Source organism: Callorhinus ursinus, unplaced genomic scaffold, assembly GCF_003265705.2.
Source record: "Callorhinus ursinus isolate GAN/ISIS: 27379988/994484 unplaced genomic scaffold, GSC_fseal_2.0 scaffold25, whole genome shotgun sequence".
NCBI classification, from domain to species: Eukaryota; Metazoa; Chordata; class Mammalia; order Carnivora; family Otariidae; genus Callorhinus; species Callorhinus ursinus.
The window spans coordinates 19813082-19828914 of record NW_027397087.1 but is presented as its reverse complement, the minus strand read 5'-3'; positions in this window follow the sequence as shown (position 1 = coordinate 19828914).

The following is a 15833-nucleotide window of genomic DNA, read 5'->3' as shown; positions in this document are numbered from 1 at the left end:
ATGATCCCAGGGTCCTGGGATCAAGTCCCGCATCGGGCTCCCTGCTCCTTGGGAGCCTGCTTCTCCCTCTGCCTCTCTCTCTCTCTGTCTCTCATGAATAAATAAAAAAATAAATAAAATCTTTAAAAAAAAAGAATTTAAGGAACAAAACAGGATCACAGGGAAGGGAGGGAAAAATAAAATAAGTCGAAATCAGGGAGGGAGACAAACCATAAAAGACTCTTAACTATAGAAAACAAACAGGATTGTTGGAGGGGTGGTGGAGGCAGATGTGGTAACTTAGTGATGGGCATTAAAGAGGCCACATGATGTAATGAGCACTGGGTATTATAAGCAACTGATGAACTACTGAACTCTACATCTGAAACTAATGATGTACTATGTGTTAAATAATTGAATTTAAATAAAATAAGTAAAAAAAATAAAAAATAATAAGAAATAAGAACCTGAGATTTCAAAAATTTTAAGATTCTCCTATAAAGTTCAGAGTAACCTATTGTCTGAATACATTTTCAATTCTGCAAAATAGAATGTTATTTTGTGAAAGTAATGAGGCAATGTCCCTAATGACCTGAAGGCAAATAAAATAATTTAGATAATCCAGCAAACGCTGAAAGGATGTTTTATTCATTTTTATTGAAAATATTTACATGAAGATATAGTCTTGCATTTATATTTTGTAAGATGACAATTCATATGGATAAAAATTAAAACGAGATTTTTCATTATATTTGTATTCCAATTTATTATGCTTTACAATGTGCATTTATTTGTATAAGTTCTTTTGGATATATTAAATGTCTCTTCATTTATAAAGAAGAAAAGATCCCAAAATTCCTTAAATGATGCCTAAAAGTGTTATTTGATAAATATGGCACTATTTCAAACTGGAAACAGAACCAAGCATGGTCTACCATTTCAGCAGGAAAAGTTCAGTTTGCCCCAGACAAAGGTCTTCCTATTGAACCTTCAAGATTTAAAATAATTCTAAGGCTTGAATTTGGCCAAGCAAACCAATCAATCAGTTAGCCAATCAATTAAAAGTTATTAGGTATGTGGATATTCATGTTAAAGACCCACTGAGTTTCAAGGGTTTCTCTGGCCTTTTATATCACTGTACAAGGTCATCTCTACTTCACATTATCCTTCCTTTCTTATGTGCTTCCAAGGTCTAAATACTAACCATTCCCTATATCAGATTGAAACTTCATTATCTTTTTTCACTACCCCACAACCACCAAAGCAGCTCTCAGAGAGGTCTTCAGTCACTAAATCCCTTCTCATTCACAGATAATTAGGATGCTCATATGACTTCCTGCCTGCCCTAGACTTCAACATAGCCCCTCAACTTCCAGTTTCCCAATACCAGATCATGCCTACTGCCTGCTTCCCTAAGCCTGCTCTCAGGCTACAGAACAAAGTCACCAGACAGCAGTGTACCTGGTCTGATCATTGTGGATAGCCTGGAGATTGGTGGGAACTTCCACCCTATTGATATAGCTGGGGGCGATGGGATTGAAGAAGGCAGAGTTATCTGGTCAGCCTTGCAGCCATCCACTTCCATATGGAGATATCATTACAATCTCATATTAACGAAGACTCTGATTGGATTTGTCTTGCTCTGGCTGGATTTCAAATTCAGGAAACTTAATTAGAATGGAAATTATTTTCTCTTGAGAGATTATACTCTGAAATATTTCAAGTGACATTTGATGAATATGCTTTTGATTTATTTCGATAGGCTCTATCAAGAAACCTTGTGATGATGGGGCGCCTGGGTGGCTCAGTTGGTTAAGCGACTGCCTTCGGCTCAGGTCATGATCCTGGAGTCCCGGGATCGAGTCCCGCATCAGGCTCCCTGCTCGGCAGGGAGTCTGCTTCTCCCTCTGACCCTCACCTGTCTCATGCTCTCTCTCTATCTCATTCTCTCTCTCAAATAAATAAATAAAATCTTAAAAAAAAAAAAGAAACTTTGTGATGTAGAACAATATGTTGGACTCTTATTTACACTATAATATTCTAATGTGTTACATCTGTTGGGGTCAAAGAAATCTTGAAATCTGAGATGATCTCATGTCATGCAGTCTGCATTAGCTTTACAGCTCCAAAATGGAAACTAATATCTATCAACATAACTTATTTGATTATTTTATGAAGACTTTATCCCCTGTATTAAGAGAATACTTTTAAAGGAAACAAATGATTGTACCTGCATTATCTTGTCTTTATTTCTAACAGAATAAAACTTCAGATTGACTGTTGATTTCCACTGACATTTTCCAAAGGAACTTTTATTGGAATAAATGTCTCAGCATTCCAGCCTATCACTACCACCTTTGAAATGTCCCCTGCCTCGGTTTTTCCCTCTATCTTTCCTATAATCCCTTACTTCCTTTAACATCATTCTTTCCTTCCTCCATACCTTATATTATTCCAAAATGGGTTTCAGTTCCCTTCTCTGTTGTTGATGATACTGGGACTCACTTATGCCCCAGTCACTATGCAGTGACTAAGTCCCCTGAAGACCCTTGACCAAACTGTTTCTGCATTGGCTTCTATAACTACAAATTTCTTGCTTCTGCTGATATTGAAAATGAACTATCTACCCCTTGAAACACTATATTCCCTGCGCTTAGCATGTATTAAGTGTTTAATATGAGTTAATTAAATAAATGAATAGATAAATCAGACTTGTTAATCTCAGCTAGCTCCTTGTCCCCTGTCACTGCAGTGGTCTCCTCACCCTGATTAGTCTTTCTGCTACTATGTTAGGTTTCTGCTGCCCCAAAACTACTCATGTTAGGTCCTTGTGTTTTAGTCACTACCTGATAACATTATTACTTTCTTCAGTGCACTTGCTAACCGTATCAGTCTTCTTTCTCCATTTCTGCTAATCCTTGGACACAACTGGTCATCCTGTTGAGGTCAAAATTCAGCTCCAACTTCCTTCAATCTGTCTCTTAGCTCTAGAAAAGTACACCTAGATGGAATTTACATATAGTAGATCACTGGTGATCTGAGCAAGACTTGTTCCAGAAAAGTAAGGACGTTGGTGCTCAGGAAAATCTTAGAAGTGGAGAAATTAAAGGTAGGGAGTTAAGACCATGCAAAGAAACTTGGCTGTAAAGGAAAGAAAAGAAATAAGAGTGCAACTGGAAGTAGAAACAAGGATGAAGAAAGACTTTTTAAATAAAACAAATTCAAGTATTGTTATAAGTTATGAGGAAGATACTGAAAACACTGAAGGTAGAGGTATGGCTGTGAAAGTCTGGTCTTGGAGGACATAGGAAGAAATGAGTGATAAGGCACAGGTGGAAGTATTAGCCAAAACAAAAAGAATCTCTTTCATTGAGGCAAGTGGAAAGGAATAAAAATGAGTATGGGTAACTTTAGCAGAGGGATAAGAACATTCAATTTTCTTTTTAAATAGGAATAAAGGTTATCCCCTGAAATAAGTCAGTAGCAAAAGAGAAGACCTGAGGAGAGGGTAAAGACATAGAATCATCAATTACCTTAAGATTTTTTTTAATGAGATTATCCAAATGTTCTGGATACAGTAAAATATACACTCTCAAATTGCTGGCAGCATTGGCAAAATGTTTTTGGAAATCTATTTGACCTAAAAATATTCATATATTTGAATCTATTGACTTTATTTCCAATAAAATAATTCAAAATATAGATAGTTTATGTACCAAAGTGTTCACTGCAAAACTGGAAACAACCTAATTGTCTAATGATAGAAATGTGGCTCTACAAGTAAACCAATTAGTTATTATTAACTAATTATAAATATATTAAATTATTAATTAAATTAATTAATCATGGTATGTCCAAGCAATACAAATCTATGTAGACATTTAAATAATGTTTACCAAGAATTTTTAATTTCATGGAGAATTTCTTTTATGAAAAATAAATCCAATGACGTTATTATGTTAATTAAATATGTCATAGACTATAAAGAGAAAATGAATAAAATGATAGCAAGATACAGAATTATTCTTATATTTTTGTAAATATTTTTCAGTATTTTCCAAGTTTTCTACAGAGATGTATATATTATTTTCATCATCAGAAAGTACATATCAAATATTTTGTTAAAATCTTTGGTAAATTGTTAAGACTAGTATTGGAGAGGAGGAAAAAAAGAATAGTTTCTAAGTGAAAATAAAAATGAAGACAAAGTGGGTAAAATAAAGTACAGACTCCTGGAACTCAGTTAATTAACAACATTGGACATTTTCTGAGTTGGCATTGCAAAAGTACAAAATAAAGATTGCAGATTTGGGCCTCAGAAATGTTGAACATTTAAAAATTGCATGATTTAACATAAAAGATATGCATTTCTGGTTCTTCTTGAAAAAAAAGTAAAACAGAAGTTCAATGAACACTGGGACTCCATTTTAATACAGTAATAGGCCCCTGGGCATGCAGTATGGCTGCCCTCCTCAGGTGAATTATGTGACTGCAGTTATCCATAATCCTCACCACCATTTTCCCTTGTTTTCCTGACAATGAGATTAAATGTCAGTTGCCTTTTGTTATCTTGGGGCAACTGGTGGCTCAGTCGGTTGAGCATCCTACTCTTGGTTTTGGTTTGGGTCATGATCTCATGAGAGGATTGCTTTGAGGACAAATGTATGTCTACTTCAGGATCCAAAGTACTATTGTAATAATAATAATATTGAATATTGCAAAACAATATTCATACTGGTATCCAGCATTAAGAGTAAAATACTGATTCGTATAAATGATACCTTTGAAAAACAAACAATCCGTGGAAGATCAGAGAAATCTACTAAACTGAACCAGAAGAGGAAAGTAGCAACCAACCTAAGAGTAAGTGTTAAAACTACAATGAAAGATTAAAACACAATTCACTAGTAGATCGAGACTGTCACTTAATTAGGTTTGGCACATACAGGTTCTAGTGGTATATTTCTCACTTTTATCACAAGTAAGTTAAAAATCAAACACAAAATGAAACAATGATAACGTGTTCTTCAATCTACAACTTTATAAGATATTCCAATATATTCCTGTAGATGAATGGGGTGTTGTTCTTAGAACTCCACAAAAGTATATTACATTGGCAGCTCAAATTAACTTGATGAAGATCGTCCCTGGTGGTCTAGTGGTTAGGATTCGGCGCTCTCTCAAATTAACTTGATGATGGTCACTAATGTGTCACATGTGACATTAACACATTTAGATTCATGTGGTGCTTTTATTTACTTATTATCATTTTAATTTGTTTCAGTTTTTTTTTTTTTACGATTTTATTTATTTTTTGACAGTAGAGAGACACAGTGAGAGAAGGAACACAAGCAGGGGGAGTGGGAGGAGAAAGCAGGCTTCCCGCAGAACAGGGAGCCCAATGCAGGGCTTGATCCCAGGACCCTGGGATCATGACCTGAGCCGAAGGCAGACGCCTAACAACTGAGCCACCCAGGTGCCTCTTCAGATGTATTTTTAAGTAAAAATCAAATTTTTGCAGAAGATATCTGCAAGAACCTCTGAGAAATGCTAAAAGTTATTGAATAACACTGAACTAAATGGCCTCAACCTCACCTTCAGACTCAGATGTTCTTAATGTCTTTGCATCTTACAAGAACCTATCTTTGTTAAAGGCATTAAGATTAAACAATAGAATAACATTAGTTTTAGTTTATGCTTTCAATGCTCATCAAAGAACATTGATTTCTCAAACCTTTTAGGATTTTGGAGTAGACATAATAAAACTAGTGCAAATATTAATAATAAAATGAATCCAGAGATAAGTAAATCCTTCTCATCTGTAACTCCTAAGAAACTCCTAAAAAAACACAAAGAGCAGTATTCACTCTTCAACTATTTGTACACATTCTAATCTCATGGACAGCTGGAGAATTCAAACTCATCTACTAGGGATTATATGTATTACTAGTTAGATATTCAGTTTACTTAGGCTGGGATTATTTTGATTATGTTTACAGAAGCATTCTAAAATATATTTTACAGAAAATGTTTTTATTTTGTCAATTTATGAATATTCAATTACTTCATCCAAGACTTAAATGGTATCATATCAAGCCTAAACCTTCTACAACCTATCTTTCAAAAGACAAAGACTATTACCTATTGACTTGATCATTTCATTTCTAAGAAAATACCTTAAAGAAATAATCCTAATAACAGAATAAAGCTTTGGGGTGCCTGGGTGGCTCAGTCAGTTAAGCATCCAACTCTTGGTTTCAGCTCAGGTCACGATCTCAGGGTCATGAGATTGAGCCCTGCGACAGCCCATGTTGGGTGTGGAGCCTGCTTAAGATTCTCTCTCTCCCTCCCCCCTTCTCTTTCTCTCTCTAAAACAAAACAAAACAAAACAAAAAACAAAAAGAGAGAGAAAAAAAGCTTTGTTCATGAAAAAGCTCACTGGATAATTATATATATTTAATTTGGAAGCGTTATCATTATTAATATAATGCTGTGTGGAAGAGAGTGAAAAATAAACATAATAAATAAAGAATTATAAGGATGTAGACAATATTGGATATTTTTAATGTAGTCAAGTGTTAAATAAACTTTTTTAGAACAGTTTTAGAATTTAGAAAATTAAGAAGATAGTACAGAATTCCCATACTGCAATTTGTCTCATGTTTTTCTCATGATTAGACTAGAGTTATGAGTTTAAGGAGGAAAATCTGAGGTACAGTGTCAATTTCATCACATCATAGCAAGGGTACATACTCTCAACCTGATTTATGACTGGTGATGTTGACCTTGATCATCTGGCTCAAACAGTGTTTATTAGTTTTCTCCACTGTAAGGTCACTCCCCTTCACTTTTTGTTTTCTTTTTTTTTGTTTGTTTGTTTATTTTATTATGTTATGTTAATCACATACATTACATCATTAGTTTTTGATGTAGTGTTCCATGATTCATTGTTTGCGTATAACATCCAGTGCTCCACACAGAACGTGCCCTCTTTAATACCTATCACCAGGCTAACCCATCCCCCCACCCCCCTCCCCTCTAGAACCCTCAGTTTGTTTCTCAGAGTACATAGTCTCTCATGGTTCATCTCCCCCTCTGATTTCCCCCCCTTCATTTTTCCCTTCCTATGATCTTCTTCTTCTTTTTTTTTTTTTAACATAGAATGTATTATTTGTTCCAGAGGTACAGGTCTGTGATTCAATAGTCTTACACAATTCACAGCGCTCACCATAGCACATACCCTCCCCAATGTCTTTAAGATACTGTATTTTTTGAGAGAATGTGACTACTATGCACAGCCATACTAAGGAATAGAGAATTACACTGCCTCTCCTTTAGAATGGAGTATCTTCATAAATTATTTATAAAATTTCTGCATGAGAGATTTGTCTCCCCCCTCCCATTTATTTACTTATATCAGTATAAACTCATAGATACTTGCTTTATACTTCAGGTTATAATCAAATATTACTTTATTTTGTTGTCAATTTTTTCTAGCTTTGGCGATTAGAAGCCCTTTCAGTTGGTTCCTGTGCCCCTTTGCCATACCCTTATCATTGTGGGTTTGGGTTTGTTATTTTCTGTTTGTGTGTGTGTGTTTGAGCACTCCCTAACTTTCTAAAACTACAAAGATGAGCTCCAAGCTCATCTTGAATATGTCTTTCCCCTAGAAATAGCTCTTTCTCCAAGGAGTTTTGGTATTAGAAAATATCAAGTATTTCTATCTGAATGGTATTAGAAATCAAGATTGGGTGTTAGATGTACTAATTAGTACTAGGATGTCATTTCTGTTTTTAGACGCTCTCTGTTGACAGCAAGGAGATAAATGTATATACACAGATCTAGAACTACTTCCACACATAACCATCTAAACATGAATTCTTACTAATGTCTCCAACTCTTATCCATTGCCATATGGATCATTCTAGCCTCCTCTCTTTAATTATCTATAAATTGCCAACCCAACAGTGAGAAATTTGCCTCCCCCCACCCATCATTCATTCACATAATCATTCAATTCCAATATACAGGTAGAAGAGTATCATATTTGTTAACCTGCATTGATGGGAAAAACCTTATTGATGAGACTACAGTTCTTACGTGTTTTTCCTTGTGTCTTTGGTGTTAGACTCCACTAATTACCCAATTTACGTGTATCAGCACCTTTCCCCTGATCCCCATTAGAGATATGATTTTATATGTTTATGGTACATTTCTATTCTTTTGTCACTGTCTATATTGCTTCTTGAAATTCCATAACCTTCTAAATTATTTTTTAATAAAAATAATTTGCCTATATATTAAGGTGCACTCTTTGTGTTATAAAGGTCTATGGGTTTTGACAGATGCATAATCTCATGACTCCACTATTACAGCATCACACATAAATAGTTTTATGGTTTAAAAAAAAAATCTAACTTCACCTATTCATCCCTCTCTCTCTCTCTTCCTGAACTCTTGGTGGCCACTGATCTTTTTCTCTATAGATTTTTTCCTTTTCAGAATGTCATATACTTGGAATCTTAGAGTATATAGCCTTTTAAAATTAGCTTATTTCACTTAGAATTGCATTAAAGGTTTATACACATCTTTCCATCACTTGATAGCTTATCAGTTGTTATTGCTAAATAAAATTTTATTGTACAGATATAGCAGAATTTCTTTATCCATTCACTTAATTGAAGGATATCTTTATTATTTCCAATTTTTGGTGATTATTAATAAAGCTGCTATAAACATTTGCCTGTAGGTTTTTGTGTGTATATAAGTTTTCAACTCAGTTGGATAAGTACTTAGGAGCACAGTTACTGGGTCATATGGCATGACTATGTTTAGCTTTGTAAGAAACCGCTTGTCTTCTAAAGAAGCTGTACCGTTTTTACATTCCTACTGGCAATGAATGAGAGTTCCTGTTGGTCTCCATCATTGCTAGCATAAGTTTTGGGAATTTAGCCATTCTAATGGCGCTTAGCGATACCTCGTTGTTTTAATTTACATTCTTGAATGACAAATGATGTTGATAAGTCTTTTTGTATGCTTATTTCTTACCTGTGTATCTTCCTTGGTGAGGTGTCTATTGAGATCTTTTTAGATCTTTCTTTAAGTGTGTGGGTTGGTTTTTTTTAATTATTATTTTGAGTTTTAGAAATTCTTTATATATTTTGGACACAACTTCTTCATAAGATGTATGTATTACACATATTTTATCCTAGTCTGTAACATTATTTCAGTTTGTTAATAGTGTCTTTAATTAAGTTTTTAATTTTAATAATGTTCAACTTATTAATATTTTTCTTTCAGGGATTGTGCTTTCGGTGTTGTATCTAAAAACTCATCAGTTTGAGTGACCGAACTCAAGGTCAAATAAATTTTCTCATATATTGTCTCCTATTGATCTTTGTGTCCACTGTTTTCTCAATACTATACTGTCTTGATTACTGTGCCTCTATAGTAAGTCTTGAAGCCAGGTAATTGATCAGTCTTCCCACTTCATTCTTCCTCAGTCATTTGTTGGCTATTCTGGGCCTTTCATCTTTTCATAAAAATTTAATATCAGTTTGTCAATATCCACAAAACAGCTTTTCGAGGATTTTGATTGGGATCGTGCTGAATCTATAGATCAAGTTGGGAAGAACTGACATCTGAACAACATTGAGTCTTCCAATACTTGAAAATGAAAAATCTATCCATTTACTTGGATTTTCTTTGATTTCTTTCATCAGAACTTTGAGTTTTTTCCACATATGGATCCTTTTACATATTTTATTAGATTTATAGCTAACTATGTCGATTTTTTTTGGTGCTTAGATAAATGGTATATTTTTAACATTGCTGGCATATAGAAAAGCAATTGGCTTTTGTATATCAACCTTATATCCTGTGATACTGTGATACTTGCTATTTGGTTCAAGAAAGCTTTGTTTTTGTTAGTTGTGTGAGGTTCTTCATAGACAATCTTGTCATCTGCAAACAAAAACAGTTTTATTTCTTCCTCCTCAATCTGTGTATTTTTCATGATATTGTGATTTATTTATTTTGCTCTTCATCCACTTTTTATGGCTCACAACTTCCAAAACCTTCAGAATTTCCTAAGTCGTAAGAGCAATGGGAATATCATTTGTTATATTTGGTCTCTTGTCTTCAATTCTTGGATGTTCTGTTCTGGGCTTTTCTTTTCTCTTTACATTTTAGTTCTGTAGGTTTCTATTCACATACCTTCAAGTTCACTGATTTTTTCCTTGACCTTGTCCAGTCTACCTATGAGCTCATCAAAGACATTTGAATTTCCTTTACAGCTTTTAATTTCTAGCATTTCCTTTTGGTTCTTTCTGAGAGTTCCCAATTCTCTGCTTACATTACTTAATTGTTCTTGTGTATTGTTTATTTTTTCCATTAGAAGCTTTGACATACTAATAATAATTATTTCAAATTCCCTATTTGATAATTCCAAAATCTGTGTCATACCTGAGTTTGGTTTTGATACTTGCTTTGTCTCTTCAGTCTGTGAGGTTTCTTGCCTTTTAACATGCCTTGACGTTTTTTGTTGAATATAATGCATTGGGTAACAGAATATAATATAAATGTGCTTTTATCATGACTGCTATATACTAAATTGTGACCCCTGAAATTTAGATGTTGAAACTCTAACCTCCAATCTGACTGTATTTGGGAACAGGGGCTTTCGGGAGGTAATTAATGTTAAATGAGGTCATAGGGTAAGGTCTTAATCTGATAGGAATGAGGACTGGTGTCCTTGCAAGATGAGATCTCGCTCTCTCTCTGTCCCTCTCCCTCTTGCCCTCCTTCTCTCTCTCTCCCCCTATCCCCACCTCTAGGCACACACAGAGGAAAGGTCATATGAGAGTATAGCAATAAGGCAGCGCTCTACAGGCCAAGAAAAGAACTCTCACCAGAAACTAACCATGGACCATGCGGGCACTCTGATCTTAACTTCCCAGCCTCCAGAACTGTGAGGAAATCAATTTTTTGTTGTTTAAGTCACTCAGTCTAAGGTATTTTGTTATGGTAGCCCAAGAAGACTAAGACAGTGATGTTTCATGTTAATCTGGATAGGAGTTGGTCTGGGTTTAGGTGCGAGAGGCTTCTGTTTCCTCCGGTGGCTTTTTGTCTCTTCTGTTGATTTTGTTTCCTTAAGAACTCCTTTTTAAACAGCATCTGCACCTTGCAGCTCTCAGTTGTAATTCACTGCTATTATATTGGAGCCCTACTGATGCAGTGGTAAGGTGCTGGGGAGGAAAGGTTTTCTATAATCTTATAATTCAATCTCAGACTTTTAATGGCCCTGTGTCCTTGGGCTGTGACCTTCACAAGTGTTTCTTACCTCTGGGAATATTTCAAAATGGTTACTTTTCCCCTCCATTCTGCTGGAAACAAGAGAGCATTTTTCTGGGATCTTCACCAGGAGAAACTGGAAAGATACAAGTTCATGGTTCTAGCGTCTTCTGCTCCAGATAAGCTGGTTGCTTCTGTGATTTTCTGTTTTCAGCTGTACCTACAGATTTGAGTGTGGTTTGCCCTGTAAACCAAATTATCTGATGGATCCAAAAATAGTCATTTATTTTCACTGTGTTCTAGTTTTTCTCTTGTGACCATAGGAGTGATGACTTCCAAGCTTTTTATATGTCAAAGTTACAACCAGAAGTTGATCATTCACTTACGATAGAGGGCATTGTTCCATCTGAGCATTATCAATTTTTGTTATTTTTTTTTTCAACACAATTCCTAAAGGGGGTTCTTAAAGCTCATTTGGAATACATTTAAATCAACATGCCAACTTTTTTGTTGTTGTTGTAATTTTAAAATCTTGGCATGTATGCATACACTTAAATAAGATTAGTGCCTATATTTTCACTTTTCTCAAAAATCATTAGATCCTCACAGTTTCTTAAAGCCTGCAAAATATCAAATCTTCTAAAAATAAGAAAATGTAGAATTAGATGTGTTTACTGACAAATTTTTTTATAAGTTCAAAATTTGTTTACCAAGTATTTTAGTCACTGGTGATATTCTTAACTTAAGTATAGAAATCTTGCTCAAACCTTATAGAAATTGTTTTATAACAAACAAACAAAACCTTTTAGGCTGTAAATGAAAATTTTTAATAAAAAATGAATTTGTTTACCTTAATTGGAAGATATACTAATAATTAAAACATAGTTATTATGAACAAATTATTGGTCAATACTATAAAAACTTTTTAAGCAATGCATCTCTGCATATTACTCACATTGTCCTTAGGGAACACTAACTTCATAAATTAAGAAACCCAATGTTCCAGGTGAATTACTGCAAGCATAGGCAAAAATAAATGTATAGTTTTACACTGGCCAGCAGAGAAGCCAAGATGCTCTACAGTTCCTTTTAAAAAACAAAATTACTTATTGCTATGAAAAGTCATCTCAAAAAACTTAGAAAACCTTTCACAAATTTTTCTAAGTGGTGTTATAATTTATGATCAAAATAAAGGTCTTACCATTCAGGCAATTTGCCAATACTATCATGTTTATGAATGAATTACAAAAATCAAAGCCTGTAACTATGCACTTATCTAATAATATATCTTTTTCACTCACCACTAAATTTAAATTAGGCAGATGGTATCCTGGAGACAACTGTAAATAAATCCATCCTTATAAATCTCTGCTTTGATCATGGGCAACTATGCCAAATCATTTCATAGAATTAGAAAATCTATGCTTGTCCATAATTCGAATAATTAAGATACTTATGCTGTTCCAAATCGTATTTATCTCCAAAATATACCATGGAAATTCTCCCAAGCCCACATTACCAAATAGAAAAAAAAAGAAAGAAAGAAAAAAAGATACTTGAAAGAGGAAAGGAACTTGTGTATTGGTGGATGCTATGAGATATAACTCAAGCAAAAGAAGAATGGTAGGGGCGCCTGGGTGGCTCAGTTGTTAAGCATCTGCCTTCAGCTCAGGTCATGATCCCAGGGTCCTGGGATCCAGCCCCACATCGGGCTCCCTGGTCCGTGGGAAGCCTGCTTCTCCCTCTCCGACTCCCACTGCTTGTATTCTCTCTCTCGCTGTCTCTCTCTCTGTCAAATAAATAAATAAAATCTTTAAAAAAAAAAAAAGAATGGTAATCCCAAATTCTAAATCTTATCATAATAGCTACCAATTGTGAGCTAACTTCAGTTCAATTTAATTCAATAAATATTTATTGAGCATTATGAGCATTGCACTTGTTTGGATTTTTGCTCTTAATGCAAGAATGCCTAGCATGTTCAAGTGACAGCAAGAAGGTTAAGTGGCGGAGTCAGAGAGGTGATGGGGTGGTGTTAGGGGGAGGAGGTAGATCATGTAGAGCCTCGTAGATCATCACAAGGACTCTGGCTTTCTCTCTGAGTGAAATGGAGAACCATAGTAAGGTTTTGAGCAGACGAGTAAGATGATCTGACTTATGTTTTAGAAGTGTTACTTTGACTAATTTTTGAGAATAGAAAATGAAAGAAAAAGAATAGAAGCAAGGACAGGTTTTTGGAGGTCATTGTAGTAGTGCAGATAAGAAGTAACAGTGTCTGAGTCACGGTGGGAGAAGTGGAAGTGAAGGTAGACTCAGAAAGGAATTTCTGATTAATTGGATGTGGAGTATGAAAACAATGGGACCTAGTGGTGATCCCATGCTTTTTGGCCTGTTCAGTTAGAATGATGAAGTTGCCATTAGTTGACACGAGGAAGGTTTTGGGGAGGAGCAGGTTACCAGTTCAGTTTTTGATATATGAATCTTAAGATTGTTAACATGGATTGCATGTTGAATTGGATACTCATATAATTTTTCCCAAATAAGTCTCTATTGTAGGGAAAAAAAAGGGGGGGGAACCCATAACCGAATGACAACAAATCCATTCTTCTCAAATACATTTTCTAAACAATAAAAATAGGAGTTCACATAAAATTCCATTCTAGTCACATAAAATTCCAAATGCTTCTGAAATTTTGAGAATTATCTTAATCACTATAAAGAGAGAGAGCTTGTTTGAAAAAAAAAAGCTAAATGAAAAAAAGGAAGAGTATTCAGAGAGAGTGGTTTGAATCCTCACAAATTAGATTCCATACGATAAAAACCTCCTTGGAATCTGAAAAATTAATGGTTGCTATCTGAGTGCCCAAGAGTTATACCAATGCCTGTGAAACATTTGAAAATATATTAATAATATAAACTGAAGTATATGAAATTGTCAATATTTTCAACTTTTGTCAAGTTTGAACTACAAAATAGCAATTTAATATGGTTCACTCTAACACATTATGAAGTTGAAAAGAAACAATCACACATTAGACAAAGGGCATGCTTTGGTCATTCTTTTCTGAACAATAAATATTAACTTTGCACTGCTCACACAATGGTACCAAACAGTAACTCAATAATTCATTTCAGGTAATGTTTGTTAAGTAGCCATTCTCAGCAGGATCCCTGATAGATGCTGCTGGGTAAATAAAGATGAGGGAATATAGAGCTTGACAAGCTTACAATATAATGAAGATGAATAAGGTAACTACGAAAGTAATTGTACCAGAAGTTAGAATGAGTGGAATTCCAAAAAGGAAATTTCCAAATTTCCAAGTTCAAGAATGTTTTCATGCAAGAAGTGACATCCAGCTGGAGGGGTGAAGGAGCTGTAATAATTCCAATGAGACATAAAGAAATCTGAGAGAAAATAACACCGAGCCTTAAAGCTGTATTTAAGGGTCTTTTAGTAGAAAAAGAAAGGTCTTATGGAAGAGGAGACTCTAGGAAGTGCTTTGACCTAAAGTGGTCATAAAAAGAACTAAGAGGAATAACCTATCAGGGATGGGAAATGTTTCCTTAGCTACGCTAAAGAATCCCTGATGCTTTATTTATTTGTTTCATCTCATCTATTAATTATTTTGTGTTTTTGCAATCACTGTGGGGACCTAAAAGGCACAAATCAACATTTCCACTCTAATTTCTTTTGGAACAAATACCAATTTGGGAGGATAAGCCCACATAATACACAAAAACACTAAATAAATTAATAGGTATCTCATTAAAACTTGGAGGAGTAAAATCCTAAAATGAGTTTCTTTGAGCAAGGAATGATATATTACCCATTACTACTAATTTAAGATATATAAACTATTATTGACTTTCTCTTTATTTAATAGGCTGCCTTTACTGTGTTATTTTAATGAGCATAAAATATATTAATAAATACTTTCATAATTCCTAAGTAACCTCAGTTATCTAATCCCATTTTTTTCCATAACGTATCAAATTCCTTAAACAAAAGTGAAGGTTTTAAAATTCTAATCCTCATGAGTAAGACATGGATACTCTTGAAAACAATGTATAAGATACAGAACCCAGTAGATAAGTATATTATTTCTCCCTTTTGGAAGCTTTTAAGTAACATGTCATATATATTTTTTCTTATCAAGATTCTTATAAATACAGAAAAAAGCTTATTTTTTAAAACCTTTTTTTATTTGAATATTGAGAAAAATACAGAGGTCTTTCGAAAAGGGACTGCAGGTTTTTCTTTCTATGAAACGTGTTCCCTGGTGAGTTTGTATCCTTAGAATGGAAACATAGCAACCATCAGAGGCTTGCACATGATTGACACTAGACAAACATTTGTTGAATTGAATATGGTCTGATGAAATCTGTAACAAGTATGGACAGGACCTGTCTTAGTTGGGGAGTCAGAGGAAATTCGGGGACAGAAACCCCTGCCTTTGGTAAGCCCCTTAAGGCAGAGGCAGAGAGAACTAGTGGTGACTGAGAAACAAATAGGAAAACTGTAGAGAGAATGGGATGTCATGGGGAGGAGGTGGAAAGGAGGCTCT